Source organism: Strigops habroptila, chromosome Z, assembly GCF_004027225.2.
Source record: "Strigops habroptila isolate Jane chromosome Z, bStrHab1.2.pri, whole genome shotgun sequence".
In the NCBI taxonomy this organism is placed as follows: domain Eukaryota; kingdom Metazoa; phylum Chordata; class Aves; order Psittaciformes; family Psittacidae; genus Strigops; species Strigops habroptila.
In genome coordinates, this window is record NC_044302.2 from 68,492,053 (window position 1) to 68,505,457 (window position 13,405).

Below are 13,405 nucleotides of genomic sequence, written 5' to 3' on the forward strand. Positions count from 1 at the left end.
CCCACATTGAAACAAGATCAAACCTGTTTCACTATTATCTTAAAAAGGAATTAGTCATGTCTGTATTTTAATACGGACTCATTTTCCCCTCTTGTGGGGGAAAACTGATTAATCTGAAATGATTTTAGGTCACCCCTTTGTCTATGAATCTTAAATATATAAATGAGCGCATGTGTGCGTGTGTGTTGAAGGAAATAAGCTAGCAGAAGTGGGGAGAAAAAATGAGCAAACCTTATTAACAGGAGCTCAGTTTTTAGTCCCAACAGACTTAACTAGCAGAAGGGGAAGGGAAGATCTGGGGCTGGCTGCCAGTGAAGCATTGCTGAGTGTTAACACTCCAAGGCATCTCAGAATGCCCTTATCATAGGGATCCTGAAAGTGTTTGTACTCTGAGACTCTGCAGTCACAAGCAGTCTTGCAAGGAAAGAGTGTTTATTGAGGATTCGAAGTACGGAGAAAACTACAGCCAAGCTGACCAGAAAGACTGGAATTTCATCTATCTCTCCCTGTCCCCTCCCCCTCTCTGTCGCCCACTCACTGGATTTCTTTCTCTGCCAGCCTTTTAAACCACAGATTAGTGGGTCAGTGACATCCATTATTCCTTTTATTCTAGTACTATCTCGTGTTTGGCTGCTTGGAGAAACACTGCTACCTGTAAGTATCTGCTTCAAGTTTATTGTATACACTGAACGCTCTCGTGCATGTGTCTGTAACCGTGTTTAACACTTGCAACATTCAGTTTGCTGCTGAATGTTGCAGCAAAGCAGTTGGACAGTAATTTTTATACTCTGGATGGATGAAAGCTCAGTACTAACTTTGGAGGAAAGCAGGCACTTGCTCTTGCCAGTAGTTTAGCAGGAGTTAGCTTAGAAGTTAAGGATTCCAAGCAACTTAGTTTATCCTAATGTTCAAGTTGATACAGATTTCTCAACTGCGCTGGCTTTCTTCCATCAGCTCTAATAAGACTTTGTGTTCTTCTCTTTTAGAAAAGCTTGGAAGCACTAAGCAAGATTTCCTTTTTTAAAACAGTCTTTTTAGTAAGATACACTGGGAGAGATGTGATAAAAAGAACTAAAAAACACTCAGCATTAGTAAGTCTTTCTAAAGGATGTATATCATTTAGCTGGGAGAACTTATTTTTTAAATGCATGCTTTAAAATTGTAAACTTTTATTTTGCAGTAGAGATCTGTGAGAGTTTTTACATTTCCATGTACATTCAGACAGCTGACTTCACTCATTTGAATTAGACAGATGTTTGTGGGTCATATGTATGTGTAAACATTTAGGTATGTTTCAGGGCACTCACATACATGCTTGTACAGTTTTTGCATTTCCAGCTGCTTTCTGTGCATTTATCAAAAACCAAACTCTAAAACATCACCTTTCAATGATTAGTTACTGTTGCTCTGTGTTGTGCTGAGACACTTCAACAAGTTCTCTAGGTAATTATACACAGTTTTTTAGAACAGTTATTAAAAAGTGATTTTTCAAATTATTTTTGCTAGTTAGAGAAATCTATGAGTTCATCATCTCAGCCAACTCAGGACTGCACATTACCTTAGACAAAATGCATCTCTGCTGTTGACATGTGTCCAAGTTGGAATGTGTAAAAGTTGGAATTGAATTCTTCATAATTCTGTATAAGCTAGAGGAGCTCCAAACACGTTTGCTGTACAGTTCACAGTCTAAGTCTCCTGAAAGAAGTTTCGTGACATAGCTTTAATTACCAACTTGAAATGAAAGGCATTATTCTAAATTTTTTGCACATATCATTTGTGCTTTTCTTTCAGACGTTTTTTACGTTTTAGTGGAAAACTAGCAGTTTGCCTGCACACATAACTATGCATACTAGAAAAAAACAAATTACATGTAATTCTATACATGACAATATGGTCTGGAGAGGCTCTGTATTAGACATGCCCTGTGTTGCTTCCTGGTGTCTGTGGGAGTCACTGGCACTGTAGATCACCAGTTCCTTTAACAGTAAAAGAGCACACACATCTGCAGAAGTTGTCTCATCTCTTTTGCCTTACTCGGCTGTTACTGCTGTATGCCTGCCAGCATTTTCTTCATGATTCTTCCAAAGGGTATAGTTTTGCATGCAACATGACTGCATGCAAATTGCTTTGAGGTGGTTTGGGTCTGGACACCATTAGGCTTTGAATATTTTCACCTGCATAGACCCCTGCTCTCAGGAGAATTAGGCAAGTCTAAGGACAAATGATTAAACATGTCCCTGGACAATGACTTGATTTTTTTAAAATGAGAGTACCTCATACCTGTTCATTCATTAAATTTATTTTCTGCAGTCCTTGAAGTAGTCTTGATAATATTAATCTATGACAATATTAGTTACAGTACAACAAGGGAAAAGAAATGGTCACTGATTTCATCAATCTATCATTGAATTTAGATGGCAACAACTATGTGTAGTAAAAGTATCATGGTAAAATAGCACATGCTAGTCAAATAATGACATATTAAAAGTGCAATCCACTTGACTGTACCTGTTGAACATAAATGGAGACTCAGCATATAAATTTGTCATCAATACTTTAACTTTGCTCCTCTAATTTTTTGAGATTGTGTGGCAGCCAGTTGTGCACCGAGATGAATCTATCTCAGGCTAATGTCTATATGAGCTACAGTTACTGCAGCTAGGGTGTCCTTGCACAACTTCATGCTTTCACACCTTGCAACACATGATCCTCAGCGTGATCCAGCTACCTTTTGTGCAGTTGGGTAAAAAACCATGAAAAGACTACATCTGGGAAGTTGTTAAACACTCCCTAATAAATGTGTTATTTCAGTCTCTAGTTGCTATAATTTTGAAGTCTACAACAGTAGTTCAAAGAACTCTAATAGCTGTCTGTGAAGATAAACTGTAGCTGGATTTATGTTTGATTTTCTGACAAATGTTGTCTAAAACCATTATGCAATTACATGAGCTGAATGGCTGTAGCTGCACTGTGCAGGCATCCTGAATGTGTAAGGATGTACATATGTAAATGAAAATTATTAACTAAAGAGGAAACATGGGTTTGTTTTGTTTCTTTTAGTGGATCTAGATTAATTTTGATGACATGTATAACTATTTATTCTAGTGTATAATCCTTGTTTATCAGACATAATTTTAAGGTAATCATACCACATCTAAGTAAACTACATATTTCACAGAAGAACCTCAAATCACTTTTGATTTGTATGTAGGGACATCAAACTCCCAGTGAGGCCCTCTCCTTTGGAAACCTATATTGTGTCTGGGCCAAATCTATCCTCTTTCCCTAAAATAGCTATATAGACTGGAAGGAAATGTTCTTTGGAGGCACATTTTTTGCTCCCATAATATAACAATAATCCTGGCAAAACCTCAAACGAGCATCTAAATTTCATGTATCTAAGGCTCAAAGAGATGAACCAAGCCAGTGTGTTTGTGGGAAAGTGTAAACCATACCATCCACCAGCTGTTAAAATTTAAGCATTCAAAAAAATCCTCTGTGTAACATGTGCAGCAGATTGCAAGTCTTCTTTTGTTTAGCACTGTGAGATGGAGCACATCCCCCAGTGAGCTTTTTTTTTGTGAAGAACAATCTGAAAAGCCTTCCATCTCAAAAAAATCAAAACCTTTGCTTTTACACTCAAGGCTCATCAGCTCAAACCTCAGCCTTCTCCCTCACTCTGTTAACCATCCAGTCAACAGCAGTGCATAAATACATCATTCTAAACTCACTAAAACCACATGCTGTGCTTCAGGTAGGTTTCTACTGTAAAAGGGAGTCTGACAGAGATGGAAGTCCCTTGCCATTTCATTGCTCTGTACCTCCATGTAGAGCAGCATTGTGTGTTACCACACACAACTTACTGAGGACAGGAGCAGATGTGTAACACTACGGAGAGGTGCAAAATGTCAGTGGTACTGCATTTCACCACCATTGCCCAATGATTGTTTTGCAGAGTGTCAGTCCTTACAGTTCAAGGTGTAATAAAACAATGTCACTGTTGGGCAGCTGGTTACAGGTTCCTCATCTCTGCATCTTCACCTTTCTATTCCCTGTGCAGGAGGCTTTTATTGCTCCTTTTCTATGGACTTTGACACCTCACACTTGGGGGTCAGAGATGCATTCAATCTCTGGTAGAGCTGCTCTGCCATAACTCAAGTTCATCTAGCACTTCATGCAAGAGATCTGACCATAGCTTGCAAAGATTGTGGAAAAGCATGGAGGTCCAGAGCTAGAAGCCTTGTGTTGTCATGTTAGTTACTGAATGCAATGCTGTCGTTTCTTTCTTCACTCTCCAAAGTTATGGCTCAAGGTGAAGCTAATGATTTTGTCCTTGTAACGCAAGCACAGCGGTCACTGACTAATCCGAGGCTGCTTGCTGAGTTTCACTAGTTTCTTTTCTATCCATTATTAGTTTCTATCTAAAATGAAATGGACTTGGGGGATTTCCTCTATCCTCTACACTCTCTTCAACCACCTACAGTTTCCATTATTAGGGGTGTTTTCATTTTATTTTTGAGTCATTCTCTGGGTGGATTAGGGAAAGCCATTTCACTACCCACATGTTGTTGTAGACTGCTCTTCTCAGACCAAAACCGAGAAAGAAAACAAAAAAGAACTGTTATCTACCATTCCTTAACTCAGAAAATACCTTGCTGAAGTTTCTATGTGACCTGTAATCCTTGTTTGTAGTGCATAGAAAAAAAACATTAGGTAGCAAACAATCCAAGGGGTGCATGTGTTAATTGCACATTCTGAAGTGACAGCCCCCTACTTTAATAGCTCTGGATCCTTCCATTGCCCTGGGCTAAGTTTTAATTGCTATAATAATATTGGTCTTGTTTCCTAGAAATCGTGGAAGGCTGCTATTTTCTTTTTTTCTTTAATCCCATCCTCTCAAAAAAAGAAATAAAAAAATCCAATGTTCTTTCTGTTTCTTGTAAAGTTTTTCTGATGTTCATTAAAACAAATCAGTCCAACTCCCAGCCCACAACAATCATTTTCCATAATCCCCTTCAAGCTTGGCAAAAGAAGAGGGCAATTTTGGATTCAATTGTTCTGTGAAATCTCCCAGGCAACCAGAGATTTTGTCACACACTGAGAAACTCTTATGGTCTCATCCAAATCCAATTGAAGACTTTGGGTGTCATTGAGACTTGGCTCAAGGTCACTAGTGATTCAGATTTTTTCATGGGTGCTCTTAAGGATTTAATGCAGTTCTCCAGATTCCTGACGCCAGTGAACACTTGTCAAATTGTCAAATAACTCTACAGCAGTCTTTTAGTTCCTTTTTGGTTTTTTCTCTTATTTTTTCTATTTTTTTTTCCTTAAGAATCTTGAAAACCAGTTGTATTTGGTAAGAAGTGAGAATGTTAATGTTTGCAATTAGCCATTGTATCATTTCTTACATCTGTACCAGCAGTCCTGAGGAAAAACTAGTTCTTTTGGCATTTGGAGGAAATCTTTAACCACCCACATCTGAAGTTCTCAGTAACCCTCCCCTACATTGTTCCCATTCTGGTCTGTCCCTCTGTTAACTCTACAGAGTCACATTCACCACCTCTTCAGAGGCCCCCACTCCCTCTGCCTTTTCCCCAGGGCTCATCTGCAGAGGGGGCAACAGTCTGCCAACAGATGAGGAGCTCCACAGAGTTCCCCTTTCCAAGTCTCCCTTGCACTATGCCTTTGACATGTCTCTGGGACTCCTTTTCCAAGCTCCCAGATCTCAGGGTCAGCTTGGCCAGTCAATCTCTAGTTATGGGAAAGGAGGTCTTTTTCATTGTTGTCACATTTTTATACCAGTCTGGTTTTGTATTGGATCTCATGGGAATTAGTGGAGAGTTTGTGTGGCACAATGCAGTATTAGAATCATAGAACAGTAAGGGTTGGACAGGACCTTAAGATCATCTAATTCCAACCACCCTGCCATGGGCAGGGACACCTTGCCCTAAACCACATGGTCCAAGGTTCTGTCCAACCTGGCCTTGAACACTGCCAGGGATGGAGCATCCACAACCTCCCTGGGCAAGCCATTCCAGTGCTTCACCACCCTCACTGTAAAGAACTTCTTCCTTATGTCTTATCTAAACTTCCCCTGTTTGAACCCATTACCCCTTGTCCTACCACTACAGTCCCTAAGGAAGAGTCCTTCCCCAGCATCCTTATAGACCCCCTTCAAATACTGGAAGGCTGCTATGAGGTCTCCATGCAGCCTTCTCTTCTCCAGGCTGAACAGCCCCAACTCTCTCTGCCTGTCTTCATACGCAAGGTGCTCCAGCCCTCTTATCATCCTCGTGGCCCTCCTCTGGACTTGCTCCAACAGCTCCATGTCCTTTTTATGTTGAGGACACCAGAACTGTACACAATACTCCAAGTGAGGTCTCACAAGAGCAGAGTAGAGGGGCAGGATCACCTCCTTCGACCTGCTGGTCACGCTTCTTTTGATGCAGCCCAGGATACGGTTGGCTTTCTGGGCTGCAAGTGCACACTGAAGCCGGCTCATGTTAAGCTTCTCGTCAACCAACACCCCCAAGTCCTTCTCTGCAGGGCTGCTCTGAATCTCTTCTCTGCCCAACCTGTAGCAGTGCCTGGGATTGCCCTGACCCAGGTGTAGGACCTTACACTTGGCTTGGTTAAACTTCATAAGGTTGGCATCGGCCCACCTCACAAGCGTGTCAAGGTCCCTCTGGATGGCATCCCTTCCCTCCAGCGTATCAACCAAATCACACAGCTTGGTGTCGTCAGCAAACTTGCTGAGGGCGCACTCAATCCCACTGTCCATGTCGCCGACAAAGATGTTGAACAGGACCGGTCCCAACACCGATCCCTGAGGGACACCACTCGTTACAGGTTTCCAACTGGACATCGAGTCATTTACCACAACTCTTTGCGTGCGGCCATCGAGCCAGTTTTTTATCCACCGAGTGGTCCATCTATCAAATTGATGTCTCTCCAATTTAGAGACAAGGATGTCGTGCGGGACAGCGTCGAACGCTTTGCACAAGTCCAGGTAGATGATGTCAACTGCTCTGCCCCTGTCCATCAGTTCCGTGGCTCCATCATAGAAGGCCACCAAATTGGTCAGGCAGGATTTCCCCTTAGTGAAGCCATGTTGGCTGTCACCAACCACCTCGTTGTTTTTCATGTGCCGTAGCATGTTTTCCAAGAGAAACTGTTCCAAGATTTTGCCAGGCACAGAAGTGAGGCTGACTGGTCTGTAGTTCCCTGGGTCTTCCACCTTACCCTTCTTGAAAATGGGGGTTATATTACCCTTCTTCCAGTCATTGGGAACTTCACCTGACTGCCAGGATTTTTCGAATATGATGGACAGTGGTTTAGCAACTTCATTTGCCAGCTCCGTCAGGACCCGTGGATGGATTTCATCAGGTCCCATGGACTTGTGCACGTTCAGGTTCTTAAGATGGTCTTGAACCTGATCCTCTCCTACAGTGGGCCTAAGGTCTTCATTTTCACAGTCCCAGCATTTGCTTTCCAAGACTTTCGTGGTGTGGTCAGAGCATTTGCTGGTGAAGACTGAGGCAAAGAAGTCATTAAAAACCTCAGCCTTCTCCAAATCCATGGTAGCCAGTTCTCCTGATAGCTTCCGGAGAGGGCCCACATTGTCCCTAGTCTGTCTTTTATTTGCTACGTATCTATAGAATCCTTTCCTGTTATCTTTTACATCCCTTGCCAAACTTAATTCTAGCTGGGCCTTAGCTTTCCTAACCTGGTCCCTAGCTTCCCGGGCAATGCTCCTATATTCTTCCCAGGCCACCTGTCCTCGCTTCCACCTTCTATAAGCTTCTTTTTTCCCCTCTAAGTTTCCTCAGCAGCTCCTTGTCCATCCATGGAGGTCTCCTGGCCCTCCTGCTGCACTTTCTTCCAGTTGGGATGCAACACTCTTGAGCACGTAGCAGGTGATCCTTGAATATCGACCAGCAGTCTTGGGCCCCCCTGCCCTCTAGGACTGTATCCCATGAAACCTTACTAAGGAGGTTCCTGAAGAGGCCAAAGTCTGCTTTCTTGAAGTCCAGGGCTGTGAGCTTGCTGCATGCTCTTCTCACTGTCCTGAGGATCTCAAACTCAACCATCTCGTGATCACTAGAGCCAAGGCTGCCCTGGAGCGTCACATTTCCAACCAGTCCCTCCCTGTTGGTGAGCATGAGGTCCAGCATGGCACCTCTCCTTGTCGGGTCCTCTATTGCTTGAAAGAGGAAGTTGTCTTCCACACAATCGAGGAACCTCCTGGATTGCTTGTGCTGGGCCGTACCGTCCCTCCAACAGATGTCAGGATGAAGTCCCCCATGAGGACAAGGGCCTGCGAGCGTGACGCTGCTCCTATCTGTCTGTAGAGCGCTTTATCCACAGAGTCCTCTTGATCAGGTGGTCTGTAACAGATCCCCACCGTAATGTCCCCTGTTGCTGTTTTCCCTCTGACTCTGACCCACACACACTCTGTTACCTCATCACCCGTCCCCAGACAGAGTTCCATACTCTCTAGCCTATCACTGACATAGATAGCAACGCCCCCTCCCCGTCTGCCTGGCCTGTCTTTTCTAAAGAGCCTGTAACCTTCCACTCCGACACTCCAGTCATAGGAGCCATCCCACCATGTTTCTGTGATACCAATTACATCATATTCCCGTAGCCTTGCACACATCTCTAATTCCTCTTGCTTGTTCCCCATACTACGGGCGTTTGTATAGAGGCACCTTAGCTGAGCTCCAAATGCAGCCGACTCAATGGCTGGGGCAGCTGGAACATCTCTACATTGCTCCAAGCACTTATTACAGGTGCTGGCAACTGACCAGGAGTGTTGGGATGGATCAGTGCTCCCCTCCCCCAACACATCTAGTTTAAAGCTTTCTTGACCAACCTGGCAAGCCTCCTACCAAAACAGCTCTTCCCCTTCTTTGTCAGACCAGCTCCACCAGCCTCCAGTAGATCTGGCCTCCCAAATGGAGCCCCATGTTCTAAATAGCCAAACCCCTGACTATGGCACCAGCATTCTAACCATTTATTAACCTGCCAAATGCGCCCAGCTTTTTTAAGGTCCTCCCCTTTGCCCTGGAGAATCGATGAAAAAACTATCCGAGCTCCAGAGCCCCTAACCACCTCTCCCAGGGCTCTGTAGTCCTTCTTAATGTTCTCCAGGCTACTGCTATCTATACCTCTAGCACCCACGTGGACCACTAGAAGGGGGTAATAGTCAGCAGGACTTACTAGACCAGGCAGCCTCTCAGCAACATCCCTGATCCGAGCCCCTGGCAGGCAACACACCTCCCTCGAGACTGGATCAGGCCGGCAGATGAGTGCCTCTGTGCCTTTCAAAGTAGAGTCCCCTACTGCTATGACCCTCCTCTTTTTCCTGGAGGCACCAGTAGTGATCCTCTTTACTGGTGCATCAGCAGGATGCTCATTAGGTGTGGTGGGTGCTCTCTCATTAGCCCCCTGCAGAACTGCGAAGCGGTTCTGGGTGGGGACATCAGATTTAGGAGGAAGCCCTTTGTCGTTAATTGTCCTCTTCCTCCTTTTTTTGTTAGTTTTTCTCGTACCTAATTCCCAGCTTCCTGGGTTGCTGTCCTCCTCCTTTCCTATGTGAGCAATGCTGGACGTTTGCGGCCTCTGTACAGTCTGGGCCTGGAGCAAGCAGCCCAGTTTCCTCTCAGCTTCCCTGGCATCTTTTAGCTCTCCAACAGCCTCCCGCAGCTCAGCCACCTGCTGCAGGAGGACCTCCACCAGGGCGCACCGAGTGCAGCCCTGTCCATTGTGCACCCTCGCCTCAAGAGACCAGCCGAGGCACTCTCTACACTCCGAGGTCTGTGCCGCAGCCTCCCCTCTCATCGGCTCTATCTGGGTGCCTACGCTGGCCACCGCCGGGGCAGTGCTCCCAGGGCGGGCCCTGGTCCTGAGGCGAGTACGCACCATCCCGCTCGCCCCGCCTGCGCGAACTGCCGCGCCACGCCGCGCCCTGACTGACGTGCCACACACTGTTTGCCCGCCCTTGTCGCTGCGCTCCCTGGGATGGGTTTTTACCCACTGAGGGCTGGTGCCGTCACTCCTGGCGCCGCCTCCTGTGAGTCAGCTGCTCGCGTCAGCTGAGCTGCCGGCTCCTGGGCAAGTCCTGTCGAGGACTTGAGGCTCCCTCGGTCGCTCTTGCCGCTCCGAACTGAGGCTCCGGGACGCTGTGCTTCCCCCCGCTCCGGTGTTAAAGGCGTCCTCTCTGGAGATACTCACCTCGGCAATTCAAATAATTCTGCAAAAATATATCAGGTAATCAGCTTGGGTCCAGAGGGCCAGACGGCACAGTTGTTTAAGACTAAAGTCATCACATCATTTAGGGTGTAAAAGATCTCTGCAGATAACTGCTCCTACCCCTTGGTCTCAGCACAGCCAGCTTTTACTAGCTTGTAGTTACATCAAGATACTCAGGCCCTGATAAATTGTTTTTTAAATGTCTCTGAGATGAAGACTCCGCAGCTCTGCTGGGAAACCTGTTCTACCAACCATGTCCATTGTGACTTTTTTCTAATGTCTAATGTCAGTTTTGAGGGTTGTATCTTGTCCCTCAGCTGTGTACCTCCAGGCTCCCTGCACTCTTCTGTTAGATGTCTAAAATCAGAAATACACCCTCTCTTCTTCAGGCTGAACAAACCCAGCTGTCTCAGCCTTTCCTCGTAAACCATATGCTCCATCTCCACTGAGGGATAACAACTAATATATGGTATGTGACTGAACTGACATGTCTGTTTTACTTCTGGGACCAAAGCTGGTAGCTTTCTGTGAGCTTGTAGGCACACATCTTACCTGGAGCTGGCTCAGGTGTTTTTCCATATGGACAGACCTTTAGAAAGTGAATGAGGAAACAGCTTAGTTTAAAAATACTGATTCTCCTATTGTGCTGTTCATGAACACCATTATTTCATTAAGCCTCTATCTGAAATACTGTGGTGCATTTGGAATTAAATAGTGCCTCAATCATTTGTTCATTCTGGATACACAGATGATACTCCAAGGAATAGCAGAGATGAATCGGGATAGCTGTGGTATTAAGGGCAGAGAAGTAAGGAGACTGTAAGGAAGTCCAAAGCAGACACAAAATATGGCAGCAGCACCACCAGTGGTTGTAGGGCTGCTGGAGAGCATCACACTGTTACTGTGGACCAGCATGAGTAGCGTGTAGTGCACATGCAACTTTGCTGGAGCAATGGCCTTCTTCACACAGAGGGGAGAATGCTAGTCTTACGGCATTAATTCCAAACCCTTCTCATCTTACTAACATTATGTGCTGAAATGGCCTCTTGTGATTTCATTTTGCTATCATTGGAGAAGAGATTGGATTGAGAAAATGGAATTATACTTCTGAAGATCTTCACTTGCCTGCATAAGGAGGCAGCACTGCAGCTGGCAAGTAGGGGCCAATTGCTGGAACATATGAGGCAAATATGTGTATAGTAATGCTTGAGTAGTGCCCGCAAGCTAAAGCAGTCAAAGCAAGTCTGTAATGCACAGTGACAACATGGGGCCAATACCTGTAGCAGAGAATGGCTCACACAACCACCACAAAATAGGCCAAAATGCTCCTGCTCCTTTTAGAGCCTTTCTGCCCTTAGTACTTGATGCAGCAAAGAAACCAACACCTGTGCCCAAGGTTTGTACCTGCACCTGTTGCTGGGATTTATAGGACAGGCACCAGAAACAGATCGATCAGTCTGGTTTAATCTGTTTGATCTGGTTCGATCGATCAATCTGATCTAAACGTCAGAGCTAAGGTGCAGATGTCCCTCTATGAACACCTCTGGCAGTGCCTTACAAGCTGCAGAGAGACAGCTTGTAAGCACATATGTAAGGTGAAAAGAGAGCAATACACTTCCCAACCAGTGCTATTTCTGAATTGGTGATTAGGCAGTCTCTGAACTATAATGTGTTTTTGTGGTAGCTATCCAGGTGGCAGTGGGGAAATTCGGAACTGCCCAGGCTTTAATTTTATCATTTCTCATAAAGTACTTAGCGCAAAATAACGGCATTTTGCATTGTAAGTCAATGCCCTGACCTGGTATTATGGAGCATGAAGTTACTGGCATTGTCATGACTGTAAACCACTGGGTCTATGCTTCAGAGTCATTGACTGCCTCTTAGTGCTTTGACAGGTTCTAGTCAGAGTCTAAAATTCCTAATTATTTTCTTTTATCTGAGCCCCTCTATGGGTTCAGAAACTGCGTCTTCTCTGAAACAAGCTGAGACTTACTCATGCATTGCTTGTTCATCAGGGGCTGGAATCAAAGGATTTAAAATCCATTGCAGTCCCTGTGCCAGGAGTTTCCTGCTGGCCGAGGATCCTGACATGTCTGAAGTCAGGGGAGACAGCAGGCAGAGCATCTTCTTGAGACATATGCCAAGAAAGTTATTTCACTTCCCTTAGACCTAGCTTCATGGTTTTTGATGCAGGAAATAGGAAGAGGGCACAACAATAGAGAAGGTTTTTGCTCAGAGCATGTCTCCATGCTTTACAGCTGGTATTTTAAGGAAACACAGATTATATTTCATAAATGTTAGCAACCCATGCACTATGTGATAAATGCCAATCAAATATTCAGGTTAAAAGGACTCGCTGCAAACCATACATTCTCACTTGAGGCTGAAGTGTAATCTGTTTTCCTCCCCATCTTTCCAAGTTGTCCTTTATGGGATTTCAGGCTGTGTTTCAAAACTGTGAATTTTAGGAAGTTGATTGCTGTCTCAGGTGTGCTTATTTCAGTGAAGTGCTATGCATAACCATCCCACTAGAGAGAAACAAAAATTAGCGAGTACTTTGGGCTCATTTACATATCTGGATTTTGGTAGAAGATCTGTGTAAGTAAACTATATTGTCTGTGTAAGTAAACTATATTAAAAGGAATTGAGATTTTGATTTGTTTCTGGAACACATTAAAAAACTTTCAAACATGAGTTTCATTCCTTTTCCTCTGGCTGGAATTCTACATTTCCTCTCAGATTTTGTTCAGACTGATCTGGCTGCGCAATTTTAGACCAAAATTGGAATATTTTCAGGTAAAAAGCTAGAAAATCAGAGTTAAGATTTGTGGCCCAGACTACATGGTCAGCATACACCTAATGTTAGATGTTAGTCCCAATGTCTTCAATCTTGAGTCTGAGCTGAAGTGAGTGGATCTGTCTTGTGTTACTTTAGGAAGTAAATATTTTTAAAGAAATTCTTGACTGCTGATTGTTTTTCATTGAAAGGTAAAACTGGGCAGATATGTGTATACAATTGTAGGCTGTTTAGAAGGTCATCCTGCCAGAAACAGCAGAGCAAACACCTGTTAACAATAATCAAGAAAATACAGAGATACATGGATTTGCTTTTTTATTCATTTTCAGGAAATCTCACTGTTGGTGGTAGGGC

General features: G+C 44.3%; 1 protein-coding gene across 6 annotated transcripts in view; it reads left to right on the plus strand.

Moving 5' to 3' along the window:
- Nucleotides 1–567: 567 nt before the first annotated feature.
- The window catches only part of FREM1 (FRAS1 related extracellular matrix 1), a 71,432-nt gene continuing 58,594 nt past the window's right edge, over nt 568–13,405 (plus strand). For all 6 annotated transcript variants that reach the window (XR_003989193.1, XM_030470342.1, XM_030470343.1 and 3 more), the window contains exon 1: nt 568–654. The gene's annotated coding sequence lies outside the window, so the exon portion shown is untranslated. The remainder of the gene's footprint in view (nt 655–13,405) is intronic.